Source organism: Heptranchias perlo, chromosome 11 (assembly GCF_035084215.1).
Source record: "Heptranchias perlo isolate sHepPer1 chromosome 11, sHepPer1.hap1, whole genome shotgun sequence".
Lineage (NCBI taxonomy): Eukaryota > Metazoa > Chordata > Chondrichthyes > Hexanchiformes > Hexanchidae > Heptranchias > Heptranchias perlo.
In genome coordinates this window covers 66,419,588-66,441,189 of record NC_090335.1, presented here as the reverse complement: position 1 = coordinate 66,441,189, position 21,602 = coordinate 66,419,588, and the positions used below count along the sequence as shown (strand labels likewise).

At 46.2% G+C, this 21,602-nt stretch overlaps 1 protein-coding gene across 3 annotated transcripts in view; it reads left to right on the top strand.

Annotated features, from left to right (window-relative positions):
• Positions 1 to 21,602, top strand: part of kcnj15 (potassium inwardly rectifying channel subfamily J member 15) — a 277,287-nt gene that overhangs the window by 2,986 nt on the left and 252,699 nt on the right. The window contains exon 2 of one of the 3 annotated variants that reach the window (XM_067993305.1): positions 14,687 to 14,782. The exons of the other annotated variants lie outside the window; for them this stretch is intronic. The gene's annotated coding sequence lies outside the window, so the exon portion shown is untranslated. The remainder of the gene's footprint in view (positions 1 to 14,686; positions 14,783 to 21,602) is intronic. 3 annotated transcript variants of the gene reach the window in all.

Genomic DNA, 21,602 nt, shown 5'->3' with positions numbered 1-21,602 from the left:
AGGTAAAAGCAATGTTTTAAAAAAAACAGGAGCAAGACAGTGAGAAAGAGAGAGAATGAGGGGAAAATAAAAGGAAAGTCAGGCTGGTGCCAAAGCAAATGAATGTTTATTAGTTGGAGGTAAAATAAAAGTAAAGTCAAAAAAAGAAGAGAAAATAAAAAAGAGGGTGTGCAAAGTGCTTCCATTTTTTAATTTAAAAATGATTTTTAAGTGTTAACTTCAGATATATCAGGTTAATATTACAATAATAAAACTGGCCCTCACACCTTTATTAGAGCTTGTTTAGTTATCACAGTATGTGAGCTGTAAACTTTACAAAATGGCTGGTCCAGGTGCTTAAAACTCCTTGCCAACACTCTCCAGGCTGCATTTACACTGCCAACATTGAACCATGATGTGGAGATGCCGGTGATGGACTGGGGTGGACAAATGTAAGGAATCTTACAACACCAGGTTATAGTCCAACAAATTTATTTTAAAATCACAAGCTTTCGGAGATTATCTCCTTCGTCAGATGATTGAATGAAAAGGTTCTCAAATCGCATATCTTATACGATGTTGGGACAGCATCACACCAATCAAAAGGTGTCGTTGTTATTCAAACAGGCCAGTCACGGAGAACAGCACGTCCCAGTACACTCGATATACATTGTGTCTTTTACACAGGCAGGCAGAAAGAAACTCAAAATGGCAGAAAGAGAGAGAGAGAGAATTTTAAAAAACATATCAATTTTTTCCCCCTTTTTTGCTGGTGGGGTTACGTGTAGCGTGACATGAACCCAAGATCCCGGTTGAGGCCGTCCTCATGGGTGCGGAACTTGGCTATCAACTTCTGCTCGACGATTTTGCGTTGTCGTGTGTCTCGAAGGCCGCCTTGGAGAACGCTTACCCGAAGATCGGTGGCTGAATGTCCTTGACTGCTAAAGTGTTCCCCGACTGGGAGGGAACCCTCCTGTTTGGCGATTGTTGCGCGGTGTCCGTTCATCCGTTGTCGCAGCGTCTGCATGGTCTCGCCAATGTACCATGCTCCGGGGCATCCTTTCCTGCAACGTATGAGGTAAACAACGTTGGCCGAGTCACAGGAGTATGAACCATGTACCTGGTGGGTGGTGTCCTCTCGTGTGATGGTGGTATCCGTGTCGATGATCTGGCATGTCTTGCAGAGGTTGCCGTGGCAGGGTTGTGTGGTGTCGTGGACGCTGTTCTCCTGAAAACTGGGTAACTTGCTGCGAACGATGGTCTGTTTGAGGTTGGGTGGCTGTTTAAAGGCGAGCAGTGGAGGCGTGGGGATGGCCTTAGCGAGGTGTTCGTCGTCATCGATGACATGTTGAAGGCTGCGGAGAACATGGTGTAGTTTCTCCGCTCCGGGGAAGTACTGGACGACGAAGGGTACTCTGTTGGTTGCGTCCCGTGTTTGTCTTCTGAGGAGGTCTATGCGATTCTTCGCTGTGGCCCGTCGGAACTGTCGATCGACAAGTCGAGCGTCATATCCCGTTCTTACGAGGGCGTCTTTCAGCGTCTGTAGGTGTCCATCGCGTTCCTCCTCGTCTGAGCAGATCCTGTGTATTCGTAGGGCCTGTCCATAGGGGATGGCCTCTTTGACGTGGTTGGGGTGGAAGCTTGAAAAGTGGAGCATCGTGAGGTTGTCCGTGGGCTTGCGGTAGAGTGAGGTGCTGAGGTGCCCGTCTTTGATGGAGATTTGTGTGTCCAAGAAAGAAACCGATTCTGAGGAGTAGTCCATGGTGAGTTTGATGGTGGGATGGAACTTGTTGATGTTATCATGTAGTCTCTTCAGTGATTCTTCGCCGTGGGTCCATAGGAAGAAAATGTTGTCGATGTATCTGGTGTATAGCGTTGGTTGAGCCACCGATCTTCGGGTAAGCGTTCTCCAAGGCGGCCTTCGAGACACACGACAACGCAAAATCGTCGAGCAGAAGTTGATAGCCAAGTTCCGCACCCATGAGGACGGCCTCAACCGGGATCTTGGGTTCATGTCACGCTACACGTAACCCCACCAGCAAAAAGGGGGAAAAAATTTATATGTTTTTTAAAATTCTCTCTCTCTCTCTTTCTGCCATTTTGAGTTTCTTTCTGCCTGCCTGTGTAAAAGACACAATGTATATCGAGTGTACTGGGACGTGCTGTTCTCCGTGACTGGCCTGTTTGAATAACAACGACACCTTTTGATTGGTGTGATGCTGTCCCAACATCGTATAAGATATGCGATTTGAGAACCTTTTCATTCAATCATCTGACGAAGGAGATAATCTCCGAAAGCTTGTGATTTTAAAATAAATTTGTTGGACTATAACCTGGTGTTGTAAGATTCCTAACATTGAACCAAGGGCTTAAGTTTGCTGGGGGTTCGGAGAACCGATTTGCACTGGCTCTTCCAAGGCAGTTCTGACTTCCTCTTTCTGAAGCCAGTTTTCAAGCACCATGATGTTATAAGGCTGCTTGGGATAGGAGAGAAGAGTTAGGAACCCAAACTGCTAAAGACTGCATTCCCACATGCCAGGGGTTTCACTTTTCCAGTTACAATTGGGATCGGGAGTCAGATCGGCAATCTTATCCTTTACATTCCCAGCAATGTGGAATCTGTTTCACTGCAACGTTAAAGGTGATGTGTAAAGCACCTTAAGGGTTAAAATGCCGTCAGTTTTGTAAGAGTTGTGATAGAAAGAGATTAAGGGAGTCAGGATATGCCGCAAGATGGTGCAGTTATGCTTTTGATACCGGTATGATTCAGATACTATTTTTAGAGTGGTGAAACGAAACAGTACAGAATTACACAACGACTTAGGCTTACATCTTTATATAGTGAACCGTTGCAAGGAGCTGCACAAATCTGGAGTAATGGACTCTATGCGGCAATTGGGGAAAGAAGGTAGGGGAAATGACTGAAGACGCAATCAAAATGAGGAAGCTTTTGAAGGTGGGGGGAGATATAGTCAGATGGAGGAGTTTAGGCAGAGAATTCTAGATTGTGGAACGTAATGGCTGAAGCCTTTGCCACTGATGGTATAACATAGGGAGGCATAGAACCAGGACTCAGAAGAGTGGAGGGCACAAACTGGGACACAAGGCTAGAGGAGGGATTTGTAAATAAGGTCAAGGATTTGCTGAGGGATGGGGAGCCAGTGGAAGCTGCTGCCCACTCAGACCAATCCCTACTCGTTGCAGTGGCTCAGTGGTAGCACTTCACTTCTGAGTTAGAAGGTTGTGGATTACATAGCATTTACAGCACAGAAACAGGTCATTCAGCCCAACTGGTCTGTACTGGTGTTTATGCTCCAAACGAGCCTCCTCTCACCCTGCTTCATTTAACCCTATCAGTATATCAAATCCCACTCCAGAGACTTTAGCACAAAATCTAGGCTGACACTTCAGTGCAGTCCTACGCGAGTGCTGCACTATCAGAGGTACCATCCTTCAGATGAGGCATTAAACCGAAGCCCCATCTGCCCTCACAGGTAGATGTAAAAGATCCCATGGCACTATTTGAAGAAGAGCAGGGGAATTCTCCCCAATGTCCTGGCCAATATTTATCCCTCAACCAAAATCTCTAAAACAGATTATCTGGACAATTACCTCATTACTGTTTGTGGGATCTTGCCGTGTGCAAATGGCTGCCATATTTCCTACATTGCAAACAGTGACTACACTTCAAACATATTTTATGGTAAAGCACTTTGGGACGTACTGAGATTGTGAAAGGTGCTATATAAACGTGAGTTCTTTGTAATTAGGGAGAGCAAAACTCGGTGCACGTACACAAGCAGCTCTCCTTACTGGCCTCCAACTGCCAGAAAAATTTCTCAAGAAGAAAGACTTTTCCATCATTAAAAACTTCTCAGCAGGATGGCCGACCTACTGAGGCTGAAAACAAAACGTCAGGTTCTACATGTACGCTGTACCTCACCACCACCTCTCTCGACCCCTCCCCTGCCTTTGATTTGTCACACTGCTTGTCTGACATCCAGTACTGGATGAGCAGAAATTTCCTCCAACTAAATATTGGAAAGAGCGAAGCCATTGTCTTCAGTGCCCGCCACAAACTCCGTTCCCTAGCCACCGACTCCATCCCTCTCCTTGGCAACTGTCTTGAGGCTGAACCAGACCATTCGCAGCCTTGGCATCCCATTTGACCCTGAGATGAACTTCCGACCCCTGTGCTCGCTGACCTACATTGGCTCCTGGTCCGGCAACGCCTCGATTTTAAAATTCTCATCCTTGTTTTCAAATCCCTCCATGGCCTTGCCCCTCCCTATCTCTGTAACCTCTTTCAGCCATACAACCCTTCAAGAACTCTGCACTCCTCCCAATTCTGGCCCCTTGCGCATTCCAGATTTTACCATTGCTGGCCGTGCCTTCAGCTGCCTAGGCCCTAAGCTCTGGAATTCCCTCCCCAAACCTCTCTGCCTCTCTATCTCTCCTAATATTTCTTTATGTGGCTCGTGTCAAATTTTGTTGAGACATTTTTTTTGCGCAGAGAGTTGTCGTGGTCTGGAGTGCACTACCTGGGGAGGTGGTGGAGGCAGATTCACTGGTGACTTACAGAGGGGAATTGAATGGACACTTGAGGGGAGAGAGATTGCAGGGCTGTGGGGAAGGAACGGGGGAGTGGGACTGGTTGGATGGCTCTTTGAAACAGCTGGCACAGGCACGATGGGCCGAATGGTCTCCTGTGTTGAAACATACTATGATACTAAACTATGATATATTGGTAGGGTGGTAAATAGTGAGGAGGATAGCCTCAGTCTGCAGGACGATATAGATGGGTTGGTCAGATGGGCGGAACAGTGGCAAATGGAATTTAACCCGGAAAAGTGCGAGGTGATGCACTTTGGAGGGACTAACAAGGCAAGGGAATACACAATGAATGGGAGGACCCTAGGCAAGACAGAGGGTCAGAGGGATCTTGGTGTGCAAGTTCACAGATCCCTGAAGGCGGCGGAACAGGTAGATAAGGTGGTAAAGAAGGCATATGGGATACTTGCCTTTATTAGCCAAGGCATAGAATATAAGAGCAAGGAGGTTATGATGGAGCTGTATAAAACACTGGTTAGGCCACAGCTGGAGTACTGTGTGCAGTTCTGGTCGCCACACTACAGGAAGGATGTGATCGCTTTGGAGAGGGTGCAGAGGAGATTCACCAGGATGTTACCAGGGCTGGAGCGCTTCAGCTATGAAGAGAGACTGGGAAGATTGGGTTTGTTTTCCTTGGAGCAGAGGAGGCTGAGGGGGGACATGATTGAGGTGTACAAAATTATGAGGGGCACAGATAGGATGGATACTAAGGAGCTTTTTCCCTTCGTTGAGGGTTCTATAACAAGGGGACATAGATTCAAGGTAAAAGGCGGGAGGTTTAGAGGGGATTTGAGAAAGAACTTTTTCACCCAGAGGGTGGTTGGAGTCTGGAACTCACTGCCTGAAAGGGTTGTGGAGGCAGGAACCCTCACAACATTCAAGAAGCATTTGGATGAGCACTTGAAATGCCATAGCATACAAGGCTACGGACCAAATGCTGGAATATGGGATTAGAGTAGACAGGGCTGATGGCCGGCGCGGACACGATGGGCCGAAGGGCCTCTATCCGTGCTGTATGACTCTATGATAAAGCTCCTGTGAAGCACTTTGGGACTTTTTTCCAAGTTAAAGGCACTATATAAATGCAAGTTGTTGTTGTTGAGTGCTTCTTAAACCTAAACTTTAAAGCCTTAACCCTTAAGGTGCCTTTACACATCACCTTTAACGTTGCAGTGAAACAGATTCCACTTTGCTGGGAATGTAAAGGATAAGATTGCCGATCTGACTCCCGATCCCAATTGTAACTGGAAAAGTGAAACCCCTGGCATGTGGGAATGCAGTCTTTAGCAGTTTGGGTTCCTAGATTATCACAACTTCCACTGGCTCCCCATCCCTCAGCAAATCCTTGCCCTTATTTACAAATCCCTCCTCTAGCCTTGGGTCCCAGTTTGTGCCCTTCACTCTTCTGAGTCCTGGTTCTATGCCTCCCTATGTTACACCATCAGTGGCAAAGGCTTCAGCCATTACGTTCCACAATCTAGAATTCTCTGCCTAAACTCCTCCATCTGACTATATCTTCCCCCACCTTCAAAAGCCTCCTCACTTCGATTGCGCCTTCAGTCATTTCCCCTACTTTCTTTCCCCAATTGCCGCAGAGAGTCCATTACTCCAGATTTGTGCAGCTCCTTGCAACGGTTCACTGTATAAAGATGTAAGCCTTGTCCCCATTTTTGGTCATGTTTTGCAGTTGGTGTAGTTACATTCAGTTCACTCACTGCATACCCAGTGTGAGACTATTTGTTTCTCCTACCAGTGCAAAACACAGAACTCAGCAAAGTTACACTGCTGTTAACGAAAACTGCTTTGCACCAACACAAGACCTGGAGTACACTGCACCATTAGAGTGGAGATTATGGGCGTGCATGGCTATTAGAGGATTCTATAAATTGGATTTGAATGGGAACTCTACAATGTGGAATGCTCGTTAAAATAATGACCTCCCGGGAACAAATGCATGCCCAGGATCATACACACACAGAGAAATTAAAAGAATATTACCATTTTAATAAATGTCACTTCAATTGGACTAATTAATCATTCCTGCCTAAAATACTCCATATTCACAGCCTCTGTCACTTGCTTTAATTTATTCATTGGTAGGTTAGAATTTCTTCCTCTCTCTTGCAATCTCACTCCTCACTTTGTCATTGCGGGTGAATTTCTGGTGTATACATCCTTCATCCACATACCTGATGTAAAACTAGATTTTTCTTGCATTTGGCCAGGACTGGCACGATCAACAAAGCTATAAAAGCAGCTGCGTGTTTATTATTTATTTATACATTATTAAAAATCTTGTGTTGGGTGCGGACTTCCTGTCTTCCCATTGTCCCCATTTTTGGTCATGTTTTATTGTCTTATTACATGTTATTTTCTTATTACTTCAACATGTTCTTCTGAAACGTAAAATGTTATCAACATCCAACAGTCACTCAGGGCTAAAAATATAAAGTACAGATGCTGGAAATCTGAAATAAAGACAAAAACTGCTGGCAGCAGGTTAGTCAGCGTCTGACAGATAGGATAACGCTTCAGGTATGAGCCTTCCTCAGAACTGGTATTGTGGGTCTGGAAAGCTCCTAATATAGTCCCATGACAACAAATCAGGGCATGCTCAAGAAAGCAAAGCTGTTGCCTCCCCTCTTTGCATTCCTGGGCATGTCCTGACTTTTCTTATACAAGGGACTTCTCCATCTGGACCGTGCTGCCTCTAATGAAGGCTCACACCTGAAATGTTAGTTTTTATCGCTCTTCTGATGCTGATTGACCTGCTCTTCATTTTCAAATATTTTCTCTTTTGACTCCAATGATCTCTTCCCTTGTGTGCTCTTATTTAGCAGAAATATTTACACGGTAAGCTATTTATGAAAGTCTCCAGTGTCAGCATAATTCATTGCTAGCACTCTTGTCTCTGAGTCAGAAGATTATAGTTTCAAGTCCCACTCCAGGACTTAAGCACATAATCTAGGCTAACACTTCAGTGCAGTATTGAGGGAGCACTGCACTGTTGGAGGTGCTGTTTTTTTAGATGAGATGTTAAGCCGAGGCCACAACCGCCTGTTCGCGTGGGTGTACAAGATCCCATGACACCGTTTGAAGAAGATGAAGGGAGTTCTTCAGGTGTCATGGGCAATATTCATCTTTCAACCAACATCATGTGATATAGAGGCCATGGAAAAGGTTCAAGGATGACCCCTAGGTTAAAACCTTTAGTTATCACGATAGGCTTAGAGAACTGGGACTTTATACACTAGAAAAGCGTGGACTTTGGGGTGATTTAATTGAAGTATTTAAAATAATTAGGGGACGAAACTGTGTATGGACAGACTATTTAAACTAGATAGATTAGGGAAAATGAGGGGTCATACATATAAGCTTTGTAAGCATAGGACAAGGTTAGAGGACAGGAGGTTTTTCTTTATGCAGAGAGTTATCAACACTTAGAATAGGTTACCAGCTTGTGTAGTGAGTGCGAATTCACTGCAACATTTCAAAGAGGAGCTGGACCAGTTCCTTGCTGTGTCTAATGTCACTGTGTGCAAGAAGGTAATTGGGATGTTGGGTATGTACCTCATGGTCACTGTGATCACCTGAACTTGTTTTGATCGCCACAGCAGGTCGGAGAGGAATTTCCAAGATTTTTTTCTCCCCTGAATTGGCCTAGGGTTCTTTTAATATCTTTTTATTTTGCCTCTCCCAGGAGATTACATGGCCGCTGGTGGGAGGGAACACTGAGAGTCAGGATACTTAGTTGCATCATGACTGTTTGAAACAGGCTCGATGGAACAGCTGGTCCATTCCTGTCCATCTTTTCGTACAATCGTATCACCAAAGCAGATTAACTGGTCATTTATTTCATTGCTATTTGTGGGATCTTGCTGTGTGCATATTGGCTGCTGTGTTTGCCTACAAAATGAAGGTCACCACACTTCAAAAGTAAATCATTGGCTGTGAAGTGCTTGGGGAGGTCCTGAAGATGTAAAAGGTGCTTTATAAATTGAGGTTCTTTCTTCTTGCCTGAAGGAAGCGCATTTATTGAACAGATTCTAACTCCTGTTTGATTTTGACTTGGAACCTATATGATTACTTTTCCTAGTTTTTGAGCAGGGTGTTGGGAGAATGATGTTATGGTACCATTTGTACAATTACCTGTGTATCAGTACTGACATGATGGGGAGATGAGAAGAATTTTTTTACGCTGCAAGTCGTTATGATCTGGTATGTGCTGCCTGAAAGGGTGGTCATAATGTGGAGATGCCGGTGATGGACTGGGGTTGACAATTGTAAACAATTTTACAACACCAAGTTATAGTCCAACAATTTTATTTTTAATCCCACAAGCTTTCGGAGGCTTTCTCCTTCCTCAGGCTTCCTCCTTCCACACTGTTCACCTGAGGAAGGAGGAAGCCTCCGAAAGCTTGTGGGATTAAAAATAAAATTGTTGGACTATAACTTGGTGTTGTAAAATTGTTTACAATTGAAAGGGTGGTGGAAGCAGATTCAAAAATAACTTTCAAAAGGGAATTGGATAAATACTTGAAAAGGAAAAAAAATCATAGGGCTATGGGGAAAGAGCAGGGGACTGGGACTAATTGGCTAGTTCTTTTAAAGAGCTGGCACAGGCACAATGGGCTGAATGGCCTCCTTCTGTGCTGTATGATTCTATTACTTTATGACTTGTTACTTCAATGAGATGTTGTCTAAGTGGAAAAACACAGCCACAAAAATGTCTGTTGCCTTTTGAAAAAAAGAGTCAAATTTCCTGTCCGAGGGGAAACTTGGTGCTTTGGGTCTCCTTTCCTCCAGGCCCAATGACATCGCTAATGTGGAGGAGCTGGCTGCATTCCGGAGCAGCTCCATTCAGATTAGCGGAGTCTGCAACCTTGGGAGTGAACACAGACCCACCTAATACTGTTACTGTTTGAGTATACAACATACTGAAGTCACATGTTTCCCTGGGTTCAGGGGGTTTCAGATTAGCAACCCAATTGAATGGAGCTTTTCCGTGAGGCTACTCCACATCAGTGACATCTCTGGGAGGAACAAGAACTGAAAATGGCAGGTCTCCATTGACCCAAACAAAATTTGAATTTTATTTTTTATAATTATAGCTTAGAAATAATATTAGTGGATGAGAATAGATTTGTATAACATTTGTTTGCTATTTTAAAAGAATGGATTAATGCCTGTTTTAAAACAGCAGACAGATGAATGTCATTTGAATGTCTTAAGCATTTACCTGCTAATATGAGCAACAGTAATTTCTAGCCTTATATTTTTGACAGTGGGGCAGTACTTAGAACAGAAAGCACCCCCTCTCCACGCCCTTTAAGTTGAGTTAGTTTATGGACTAATTTACTTACATTCCTCCCATGCTTCTTTCCTCCCAGCTGCACACAAAATGCCCCACCAAATCCATTCCATTCATTCCCTTCATCAAGTCTCTTCCCCATCTTCTGTTTTAATAGGAGCAGATTTAGTCCCTCTTCATATTTGTGATATAATACCTGGAAGTAGGCATGCTTGGACCTGTTCACAACTATAACAAGTATCACGTCATCTCAGTAATTTAAGAATGCTTACTCAATGTTCTCAGCCTGTCCCTTTCTGATAGGAACACCCAGATGTGGAGTGTCTTACTCACCATCTATCTGCGTGTTCCTATCAGAAATGGATGCGCTGAGAACTGCCCGCACAGGTGAGAGTGCCTAGTAGCTGTGTTTCGTAACACTGCCTTGCGTTACCTCAGTAACCTACGAATGTTTTCTAGATTTATGGGTTTTATGCACATCTGGCTAAGTGCTTCTTTCTCATCAAACGTTTTGTTCCTTTTCCTATAATGTGAGTGGTAAATGATGCCTATGGACATTTACACACTTGTGAACGTCAACCCTTGACCTCAGTAAGTTAAAGACTTGATTAGATTTGAAAGCTGCAGGGGACGACCATTGTCACAACTGTCTTTCCTCCTGATGTGGGTTCAAGAGCTAAAGCGGCCTAACCTGTATTAATTCTTTTCGCAGCAAAAATTGTTATAAAGCAGTCAGTTCCAGAAAGTTCCTTTTTTTTCTACTCATGATTTTGAATTCTCGGTTCAGGCTCTTCTGACTTCAGCTCTTCTGATGCCAGACAAGTGCCAGGCAATGACCATCTCCAACAAGAGAGAGTCCAACCACCTCCCCTTGACATTCAACGGCATTACCATCGCCAAATCCCCCAGCATCAACATCCTGGGGGTCACCATTGATGAGAAACTTAACTGGACCAGCCACATAAATACTGTGGCGACAAGAGCAGGTCAGAGGCTGGGTATTTTGCAGCGAGTGACTCACCTCCTGACTCCCCAAAGCCTTTCCGCCATCCACAAGGCACAGGTCAGGAGTGTGATGGAATACTCCCACTTGCCTGGATGAGTGCAGCTCCAACAACACTTGAAGCTCGACACCATCCAGGACAAAGCATCCCGCTTGATTGGCACCCCATCCACCACCCTAAACATTCACTCCCTTCACCACCGGCGCACTGTGGCTGCAGTGTGTACCATCCACAGGATGCACTGCAGCAACTCGCCAAGGCTTCTTCGACAGCACCTCCCAAACCCGCGACCTCTACCACCTAGAAGTACAAGAGCAGCAGGCACATTGGAACAACATCACCTGCACGTTCCCCTCCAAGTCACACACCATCCCGACTTGGAAATATATCGCCGTTCCTTCATCGTCGCTGGGTCAAAATCCTGGAACTCCCTTCCTAACAGCACTGTGGGAGAACCTTCACCACACGGACTGCAGCGGTTCAAGAAGGTGGCTCACCACCACCTTCTCAAGGGCAATTAGGGATGGGCAATAAATGCTGGCCTCACCAGCGACGCCCACATCCCATGAACGAATTAAAAAAAAGTTCTTGACTCTGGGTTCTGTTGACCTGCGCCCTCCAGCAGCACTCACCTCAGTCGTCAGTTGACCTCTGCTCTTTCCCTTTTACTCGGGCTCTATGGATTTCTGCTCTTCATTATTGACAGGAACCCATGAGTGAAAAATCTCGCTCGGCAAAATAAACATACAAACTGTGTTTCTGCAATTGACACAAAGGGCCCGATGTTAGCAGGGCTGCGGGTTCTCGGCAGGGGGGCTATCGGGCGCGTGGGTAACGCGCCCGGTGAAATTAGTCAGTTTTCCGCGCGATTGTTGGATCCAATCCACTAATTGGATCCACTTACCTGCTCCTCCGGGTTCCCCACTGCTGATCTGCGCGTCGGGCGGGCTGCGCATGCGCAGTAAGGTCTGTCAGCTGGAGGAGCTCTATTTAAAGGGGCAGTCCTCCACTGACAGATGCTGCAACAAATAGCAAAAATTACAGCATGGAGCAGCCCAGGGGGAAGGCTGCTCCCAGTTTAATGATGCCTCACTCCAGGTATCAATACATGGGGTGAGGAGGAGGGGGAGGACAGAGATCTTCCTCCCAGCGGGCGTGAGGAAGCGGCCTGCCTCCGCCACCAGGAAGGCCTGGCTCGAGGTGGCAGAGGAGGTCACCAGTGCAACCAACATATCGCCCACCTGCATACAGTACAAGAGGCGCTCCAATGACCTCAGTAGGTCAGCCAAAGTGAGTACACGTAGTCTTTCCCCTACACTCCGTCTGCCACATCACTGCCCCCACCCCACATCTCCTTCAGCACTGCCAACACAACTCTGTCACATCACCCCTCACACCCACTCAAACCTCATCCTCATCTTACTTGCACCTACTCACCTCGCCAGTACTCATCCCGCCACTACCACTCAACCCAATCCTCATACAATCTCATGGCTCTATCTCATACTCACCCTCTCATGCATTTCTTTCATGGCCAGCCTCACTCAACCTGCCACTACCTGTGCTGCAGCCACAGGACATGCATCACATATGTGCAGTAGGCAGCGTAAGGCAAACGTGTTGTGAGCATGAAGGGGATGCACAAGGGTGTCTGAGGGTTTGTCATGGGTGTTACTTGTATTGAATTTCTGACCAACTCACATCACACATTATATTGGCACCACAACTGCCATGTCTTCGGCGAATCTTGTCTGGTTTGTGCAATAATGCCCTTTCCTGAGGATCACTATGAGGACCCACAACCGATGCCACCCATTGTGTCACTGCAGAGTGGGTGTAGGTGTATTTGCAGGGCTCTTTTGCGCAGACGACTGAGAGACATCGGCGATGTCCCCGGTTGCACCCTGGAAGGATGCAGAGGAGAAGTTGTTGAGGGCAGTGGTGACTTTGACACGGACAGGTAAGAAGATGGTGCTCGGGCCAGCCAGGAGCAGCTCAGCATGACAGAGGCTGCAGATGTCGAGTGGCTCTGAGCCTCCGTGTGCACTGCTGCTCAGAGAGGTCCAGGAGGCTGAGCCTTGGTCTGTGGACCCAGTGGCGAGGGTAGTGCCCTCTGCGACGCATCTCTCTCTGCGGTAGCCCTCCCTCCTGCTGTACAGGTGGATGTGTCACAGCACTCTGTCGTGGAGCTCCACGTGTCAGAGGTGGACGGCGTGGATGGTGAGGCTGGTGATGCTGTTCGCCCTCCGAGGAGGTCATGACTGCAGCTACGGCGGCCCCCATTCGCAAGATGTACATCTGAGGGGGTCCGCAAGGTAGGTACATGTCTCCGGACCCCAGGGTAAGTGTGCAGGTTGCTGACTTTGACTGTCAGGAGGAGGGTGGTGGAGGCCAAACTTTGTCCCAAGTGACAGAGTGGCCTCCTGCAATGGGTGAGCGTCTCCCCCCCCCCCTCACCTGTCAAATGGACCTTTGCAGCTGCCACAGGCTGACAGCTGCAACATGTCCATTTGACCTGGAAGTGTTTCCCCCAGTGTGGGAAACAGTCCCAGTTTGCTCTAAAATCCCACATAATCCTTTAATCAGGTCAGTTAATGACCTGAAATACCTCAATAAATACCTTCAAGTGGAACCCCGCTGGCTTTAATTGCCTGCGGCATTCTCACCAGCGGGGGCTGCGCGCGTGCGCCAGCGCGTTAGCGGGGAACCCGGAAGTGTGCGGGTTCGGGGCGGGCTCCGGTACCGCGCCGGGATTCTCCGATTTTCAGAGCCCCCCGCCAGGAACGCACCCGATAGCGGGTGCTAAAATAGAGCCCAAAGTGGGTGATTTTAAACCCCAAGAACGGGTGGGTTGGGGGCGGGTGGGAGTTGAAAACAGTTGTTTTTTTGGGTCGCAACTGCAAAATTTTCAGACTTTGCATTCCCAGTGGGAAGCCTGTACTTTAATGTGCCGACATTAAACCCGGAAATAAAGCCGGGTTGCGGTCGCAATCCAAAAAACAACTATTTTCAACTCCCACCCGACCCAACCCACCCGTTCTTGGGGTTTAAAATCACCCCCAAAATGTCTTCCTAATAGGAGGGATGGGGAAGGGGCTCCAGGAAGAACTTAAACAGGTAGAAGTTTTTTTTATATTGCAACAACTTTAGGGCACTGCAGCTTCAGCCAAACCTACCAGTGATTCCTCTCCTCAGGCAGTGGATCAGTTTTCTAAAGAAAATGACGGGAGCTTCATATTTCAGTATTACCACTGGGATTACAGCAAACTGTAATGATGTATGTATTAAAAAGAAAGACTTGCATTTATATAGCGCCTTTCATGATCTCAGGATGTCCCAAAGCGCTTTACAGCCAATGAAGTATTATTGAAATGTAGAAAACGTGGCAGCCAATTTGCACACATCAAGGTCCTACAAATAGCAATGAAATAATGAACAGATAATCTGTTTTTATTGATGTTAGCTGAGGGATAAATTGGCCAGGACACTGGGGAGAACTCCCCTGCTCTACTTTGAAATAGTACCAGGGGATCTTTGACATCCATCTTAGAGGGCAGACAGAACCTTAGATTAACGCCTCATCTGAAAGACGACACCTCTGACAATGCAGCACTCCCTCAGTATTGCACTGGTGTATCTGGTCAGCCTTGACTGGCAGTGAAACACTAAACAGTTGATTAGGTAGGTGATTGTGTAAGGATGTACAGATTGGCTGCTCCTTAATCTGCATTTTTCAAAATCCTTACATTTCTGAGCAAACTCATTGTACATTTTTTTTCAGGACTCGTCAGGTTTCGACGTAATGAGTTCAAGTCACAGATCTGAACTTATTAAAGTCCTGGGTTGGGACTTGAACTCGCAGCCTTCTAACCCAGAGGTGAGAGTGATACCAACTGAGCCATGCTGACCCGTCCAAGAAAAAGTTATGCTGAGTTTATATAAATTCCTTCATTGTCGCTGGGCCAAAATGCTCGAACTCCCTACCTACCAGCATGGTGGGAGTACCTTCATCTCTTACCAAATCTATTGTTAAATCTTGGCGTGGAGGGGGGAGGGGCAGTTCTCCTCTTTGGGTAGAATTTCTGTCCAGCCCTTCCGACCTGCTTCTACCCTGACCTGTTTTCTTGGGTCAGGATTTATTCCATGTGCACGGGGGGCTCCCAGCAGGACTCGTGCCATCAGGAAGGAGTCCGCCAGTGCAAGGGTGGAGAGTCCTGGCGGTGCTGCGGCAGAGATGTCGATGCAGTACCAGCATAGGCAGCGAGGGACCTTAAAAGGGCAGAAGTTCCCTGAAGGTGGCAGCAAGGCTCTGACTGGTTGAGACCTTCAGGAGATAAGTGCTGAGGGCCAACTTGGAGGGAGAGGAGGCCACCACGGGGCTCTGTCCCAGAATGAGAGACCTCAAATCCTTAACTGCCGCTCCCCGGGGAATATGGCAACCTTCACATGGCGACCCTGGGAAGTGACGGTAAGTGGGGCAGACGGGACAAAAGTCCGGTTGGGATCCTGGCCTCATCGCTATTTACTCGTGGTTAGCGGGAAACAAGTGGCCAGTGGTGGGGCCAGGATGGAGGGAAATCCTGGTTGGGATGGTGAGACAGCGGTAAACTTACCACGAGAGTATTTTTTAAATTTCCTTTCATGAATTTGCAAAAATATAAAAGAAATACTTGTCAAAGACCGAAGAAAGAAATAGTCCATGTTTGGGATTTGAACATTCAAATTTCACTAATGAAAAGGAATAGAGACGTTTCAGGGGCATCCCTATACTCAAAGAGACCCGTCCATTTACTCCCATTACTTGCTGAGAGGATCCCTATGAACTGAATTGTATTTTTTTAACAAATTAACTGCATAAGTTGCCTAGGGATAAGTATCATTGAGGTTGCAAGTTGAGAGCTTAGTCCTCTGTGTACTCCTAGAGGGAGTGGTGTTGAAATTTGCAGATTATATCAAAATAGGAGGGAAAGTTAATTCTTTAGAAGACCCAAGGAATTATGAATGGGTTATTGATAAAGATGAGGGAATGACCTTAAAAGTGGCATTTGGTAGGATACAAGAGTAGATACAAGGGAGGGTTTAAACTAGCTTGGCAGGGGGATGGGAACCTGAGCGTAGATTCAGAAGGGAGAGAAACAGAGCTGGAAATGGAAGGCAGAAAATTAGTAAGCGAGTTTGGAAGGCAGAAGAAACAAAGGTTAGAAAATAGACAACGAAGGAGTTTGACAGTGCTTAATGGTATAACTAACGAGCTTAATCCAAGGCAAGTCATGGCAGCAGAGCTCGCACCCGTGATATGCTCCTCCTGCGCTATGTGGGAAGTCCTGGACACTCCTGGTGTCCCTGGCAACCATGTGTGCAGGAAGTGTTTCCAGCTGCAGCTGCTGGCTAACTGTATTTCGAAGCTGGAGCTGCGGGTGGATTCACTGTGGAGCATCCGCGATGCTGAGATTATCGTGGACAGCACGTTCAGTGAGGTGGTCACACCGCAGGCAAAGATTACGCAGGCAGAAAGGAAATGGGTGACCGCCAGGCAGAGTAAAAGGACTAGGCAGGTAGAGCAGGAGTCCCCTGGGACCATCTCCATCTCAAACAGATATCCCGCTTTGGATATTGTTGGGGGAGATGGCTTATCTGGGAAATGCAGCAAGAGCCAAGACCGTGGCACCATGAGTGACTCAGCTGCACAGGAGGGGAGGAAAAAGAATGGGAGAGCAATAGTGATAGGGGATTCCATCGTAAGGGGAACAGATAGACATTTCTGCGGCTGCAGACGTGACTCCAGGATGGTATGTCGCCTCCCTGGTGCTAGGGTCAAGGATGTCACAGAGCGGCTGCAGGACATTCTGAAGGGGGAGGGTGAACAGCCAGAGGTCGTGGTCCATATCGGTACCAACGACATTGGAAATAAAAGGGATGAGGTCCTGCAAGCAGGATATAGGGAGTTAGGAAATAAATTAAAAAGCAGGACCTCTAAGGTAGTAATCTCAGGATTACTCCCAATGCCTCGTGCTAGCGAGAGCAGAAATAGGAGAATAGGCAAGATGAATGCATGGCTTGAGAGATGGTGTAGGAGGGAGGGGTTTAAATTCCTGAGGCATTGGGACTGATTCTGGGAAAGGCGGGACCTGTACAAGCTGGACGGGTTGCACCCAAGCAGAACCGGGACCAATATCCTTGTGGGGGAATTTGCTAGTTCTGTTGGCGAGGGTTTAAACTAGTATGGCAGGGGGATGGGAACCAAAGGGCAGGTGCAGATAGGACAAATTCAGACCAGGAAACAGGAAGTAGACAAGCAGTTAGTGACGTAGTTAGTGACTCAGAAAGGCAAAAGAAGCAAAGGTTAAATAGTGTTCAGCACAGGAATTTGACGGGGTTAAAGGGTATATACTTCAATGCAAGGAGTATTACAAACAAAGCGGATGAGCTAAGGGTACAGATAGACACATGGCAGCATGATATCATTGCTATACCGGAAACCTGGCATAAAGAGGAGGATAATTGGCAGCTCAATATCCCTGGATATAGAGTTTTCAGGCAGGATACAGTGGGTGATAAAAAAGAAGGGTGGGAGTAGCATTATTGGTTAAGGAATCAATTACAGTTGTGAGAAGGGATGATATGCTAAATGGATCATCAATCGAGGCCATATGGGTTGAGCTCAGAAATAAAAAGGGGCAGTCACACTACTAGGAGTGTATTATAGACCCCCGAATAGCGAAAGGGAGATAGAAGCACAAATATGTAGGCAAATTTCTGAGTGCAAAAATAAGAGGGCAATAATAGTAGGGAACTTCAACTACCCTAACATTAACTGGGATTCAAACAGTGTGAGGGGCACAGAGGGCGCAAAATTCTTGATTGGTGTCCAGGAGAACTTTTCTAGCCAGTACGTGACAAGCCCAACAAGAGGGGATGCAATTCTGGATTTAGTCCTGGGAAATGAAGATGGGCAAGTGGGTGAAGTGACAATGGGTGACCATACTGGGGATAGTGACCACAATTCAGTTAGTTTTAGCATTATTATGGAAAAGGACAGAGTTATGTCAGGAGTAAATGTTTTAAATTGGGGGAAGGCAAATTTTACAGAACTAAGAGGTGATTTGGCAGAAGTGGACTGGACACAACTACTTGAGGAGAAATCAGTGGCAAGCCAGTGGGAGGCACTAAAAAGTGAAATTCTACGGGTACAATGCAGACATGTCCCCTCAAAGAAAAAGGGTGGCACTGCCAAATTTAGAGCCCCCTGGTTGTCTAGAAGTATACGGGGCAAGATAAAGCAGAAAAAGAAAGCTTATGACTGTCACAGAAAACTAAATACTGCAGGAAGCCTAGAGGAGTATAGAAAGTACAGGGATGATGTAAAAAAGGAAATAAGGGAAGCAAAGAGAGGGCATGAAAAAATATTAGCTAGTAAGATTAAAGAAAACCCAAAGATGTTTTATCAGCACATTAAGAACACGAGGATAGCTAAGAAAAAGATGGGACCTATCAGGGATGATAAGGGTAACTTGTGTGTAGAAGCAGAGGATGTGGGTAGGGTTTTAAATGAATATTTTGTCGCCGTATTCACAAAGGAAAGGGATGATCTGGATGTAGTAGTTAAAGAGGAGAGGTGTGAAATATTGGATAAGATAAACATAACAAGAGAGGAAGTACCAGAGGGACTGGAATCCTTGAAAGTTGATAAGTTACCAGGGCCGGATGGATTGTTTCCTAGGCGATTGAAGGAAGCCAGGGAGGAAATAGCGGATGCTCTGAGATCACTTTCCAATCCTCACTAGATACAGGGGAGGTACCAGAGGACTGAAAGACTGCAAATGTAGTACCATTGTTTAAAAAGGGTACAAGGGAAAGGCCGAACAATTATAGGCTGGTCACTCTTACCTCAGTGGTGGGCAAACTATTAGAATCAATACTGAGAGATAGGATAAACTGTCACTTGGAAAGGCATGGTTTAATCAGGAATAGTCAGCATGGATTTGTTCAGGGAAGGTCACGCCTCACAAATCTGATTGAATTCTTTGAGGAAGTGACAAGGAGGATTGATGAAGGTAGTGCAGTGGATGTTGTCTACATGGATTTTAGTAAGGCATTTGACAAGGTCCAACATGGCAGACTGGTCAGAAAGGTAAAAGCCCTTGGGATACAGGGAAATGTGGTGAATTGGATCCAAAATTGGCTCAGTAACAGGAAACAAAGGGTAAAAGTCGATGGATGTCTTTGCGAATGGACCTCCTCAGAAGACTAACACGGGACGCAACCAACAGAGTACCCTTCGTCGTCCAGTACTTCCCCGGAGCGGAGAAACTACGCCATGTTCTCCGCAGCCTTCAACATGTCATCAATGATGACGAACACCTCGCTATGGCCATCCCCACACCTCCATTACTCGCCTTTAAACAGCCACCCAACCTCAAACAAACCATCGTTCGCAGCAAATTACCCAGCTTTCAGGAGAACAGCGTCCACGACACCACACAACCCTGCCACGGTAACCTCTGCAAGACATGCCAGATCATCGACACAGATACCACCATCACACGAGAGGACACCACCCACCAGGTGCACGGTTCATACTCCTGTGACTCGGCCAACATTGTCTACCTCATACGTTGCAGGAAAGGATGCCCCAGAGCATGGTACATTGGCGAGACCATGCAGACGCTGCGACAACGGATGAACGGACACCGCGCAACAATCGCCAAACAGGAGGGTTCTCTCCCTGTCGGGGAACACTTCAGCAGTCTTGGACATTCAGCCACCGACCTTCGGGTCAGCATACTCCAAGGCGGCCTTCGAGACACACGACAACGCAAAATCGTCGAGCAGAAATTGATAGCCAAGTTCCGCACCCATGAGGAAGGCCTCAACCGGGATCTTGGGTTCATGTCACACTACACGTAACCCCACCAGCGAACAAATGTTATCTGTTTTTAATATAACGGGTCATTGACTGTCTTCCTTCTCTCTCTCTTTTTTTTTGGGGGTTTGTATATTCGGTGGCCTTTTAGGTGACACCTTTCTGTCTGCTCACTGTGATTGCCTTGGCAATGGGCAGTAATCACCAGGCATTGTTCTGTGATTTTCAAATGCGAAGGATTCGAAAATTTCATTTCCACACCGTTCACCTGAGGAAGGAGGAAGCCTCCGAAAGCTTGTGGAATTTAAAATAAATTTGTTGGACTATAACTTGGTGTTGTAAAATTGTTTACAATCATTTAGAAAGGCACGGATTAATCAAGGACAGTCAACATGGATTTGTTAAGGCAAGGTCGTGTCTGACTAACTGGATTGAATTTTTTGAGGAGGTAATAAGGAGGGTCGATGAGGGTAGTCCGTTTGATGTAGTCTACGTGGATTTCAGCAAAGCTTTTGACGAGGTCCCACATTGCAGGCTGGTCAAAAAAAGTAAAAGCCCATGGGATCCAAGGGAAAGTGGCAAATTGGATCCAAAATTGGCTCAGTGGCAGAAAGCAAAAGGTAATGGTTAACGGGTGTTTTTGTTACTGGAAGTCTGTTTCCAGTGGGGTTCCACAGGACTCAGTACTAGATCCCTTGCCTTTTGTGCTTTAAATTAATGATTTAGACTTAAATGTAGGGGGCTTAATTAAGAAGTTTGCAGATGATACAAAAATTGGCTTTGTGGTTGATAGTGAGGAGGAAAGCTGTAGACTGCAGGAAGCTATCAATGGACTGGTCAGGTGGGCAGAAAAGTGACAAATGGAATTCAGTCTGGAGAAGTGTGAGGTAATGCATTTGGGGAGGTCAAACAAGACAAGGGAATAAATGAGAGGATACTGAGAGGTGTAGAGGAAGAGAGGGACCTTGGAGAGCATGTCCACAGATCCCTGAAGGTAGCAGGACAGGTAGATAAGGTGGGAAAGAAGGCATAGGGATACTTTCCTTTATTAGCTGAGGCATAGAATATAAGAGCAGGGAGGTTATGCTAGAACTGTATAAAACACTAGTTGTTGTTTGAGTACTGCATACAGTTCTGGTCAACACATTATAGGAAAGATGTGATTGCACTAGAGCGGGTACAGAGGAGATTTGCAAGGATGTTGCCATGACTGGAGAATTTTAGCCATGAGGAAAGATTGGGTAGGCTGGGGTTGTTTACTTTGGAACAGAGGAGGCTGAGGGGTGATTTAATTGAGGTGTATAAAATTATGAGGGTCCTAGATAGAGTAGGCAAGATGGACATATTTCCCTTAGCAGAGAGGTCAATAACCAGGGGGCATAGATTTAAAGTAATTGATAGAAGGATTAGAGGGGAGCTGAGGAATTTTTTTTTTACCCAGGGGGTGGTAGGAGTCTGGAAATAACCTGAAAGGGTGGTAGAGGCAGAAACCCTCATCACATTTAAAATGTACTTTAATATGCACTTCAATTGTGATAACCTACAAGGCTATGGACCAATGCTGGAAAGTGGGATTAGGCTGGGCAGCTCTTTTTCGACCAGCACAGAAACGATGGGCCGAATGGCCTCCTTTTGTGCTGTAAATTTTTCTAAGTTTCTTTCTATGTAGAATCCAAACTGTTCACAGCAATGTCTAACAAAATGTTTGGACAGAATATGAAATGAATAATACCAACGTCCTTTGGAAGTTTTATAATCAAGGAACATCTGTCTGGTACATAACAGACTTTCACTGAAGCCACTAGCACATTAGTCAAAAAGAACTTTCAGTCAA